Consider the following 1055-nt stretch of genomic DNA (forward strand, 5'->3'; position numbering starts at 1 on the left):
TAAACTAAAAAACCAATGTGATGTTAATAAAACATTTCAATATTTATATTTTAAATAATTTTAGAAATGTCATTTTGACAATTTAAATTCGTGATTTCAGAGATGAAAAAAGTGTGAAGAATTATTTTCCACCGAAATTTTCAACCAAATTCGACACAATTGCTCTGGCAGGATTTTTTAACTTGTAAATATACGAAAATTCATTACTTTTTTTAAATTAATAGTGATGTCGCTTTGACATTTTTAAATCTTAATTTCAGAGATGCATGTATATAATCTTAGGATTTGAAGAATTTGATTCCAGAATCCGAGTTTAGTTTTCAGACATCAACGTCAGTGATGTTCCCAAACATCAAATGTAGATGGTGTGTTATAATCGCTATCGCAGACTTATCTACACTTGCACTGACTAATACACATTTAAATACACTTCAAACTAATACATACAAACTCCAATACAAGTAAAATATATTACTTATATTATACGTAAATTTTGAAATACGCTGTACATCTCATTTGATGTTCATAAACATCAAGTTGTATGTGACTAATAAAGTAATTCTGATTTGTACATAACCTCAATGAATGAATGAATATATTTTAAATGTATTGCAATTTGTATTGTATTAGTGTTTGTCAGTGCAAGTGTAGACAAGTGTGTGATAGCGATTATAACACACCATCTACATTTGATGTTTGGGAACATCACTGACGTTGATGTCTGAAAACTAAACTCGGATTCTGGAATCAAATTCTTCAAATCCTAAGATTATATACATGCATCTCTGAAATTAAGATTTAAAAATGTCAAAGCGACATCACTATTAATTTAAAAAAAGTAATGAATATCAAATTTTTTTCGTATATTTACAAGTTAAAAAATCCTGCCAGAGCAATTGTGTCGAATTTGGTTGAAAATTTCGGTGGAAAATAATTCTTCACACTTTTTTCATCTCTGAAATTACGAATTTAAATTGTCAAAATGACATTTCTAAAATTATTTAAAAAATAAATATTGAAATGTTTTATTAACATCACATTGGTTTTTTAGTTTA

General features: G+C 26.9%; 2 long non-coding RNA genes across 2 annotated transcripts; one reads left to right on the top strand and one right to left on the bottom strand.

Annotated features, from left to right (window-relative positions):
• The first annotated feature begins 63 nt into the window (after positions 1-63).
• Positions 64-350, top strand: LOC116348683. Its single transcript, XR_004201852.1, has 2 exons — positions 64-184; positions 261-350. It is a non-coding gene; the product is annotated as an uncharacterized LOC116348683 (long non-coding RNA).
• A 345-nt stretch (positions 351-695) lies between these two features.
• On the bottom strand, positions 696-961 carry LOC116348684. Its single transcript, XR_004201853.1, has 2 exons — positions 872-961; positions 696-785 (listed from the first exon to the last, which is right to left on the bottom strand). It is a non-coding gene; the product is annotated as an uncharacterized LOC116348684 (long non-coding RNA).
• Positions 962-1055: the final 94 nt, after the last annotated feature.

This window comes from Contarinia nasturtii, unplaced genomic scaffold (genome assembly GCF_009176525.2).
Source record: "Contarinia nasturtii isolate CC-2019 unplaced genomic scaffold, AAFC_CNas_1.1 Cnas_scaffold_2619, whole genome shotgun sequence".
In the NCBI taxonomy this organism is placed as follows: domain Eukaryota; kingdom Metazoa; phylum Arthropoda; class Insecta; order Diptera; family Cecidomyiidae; genus Contarinia; species Contarinia nasturtii.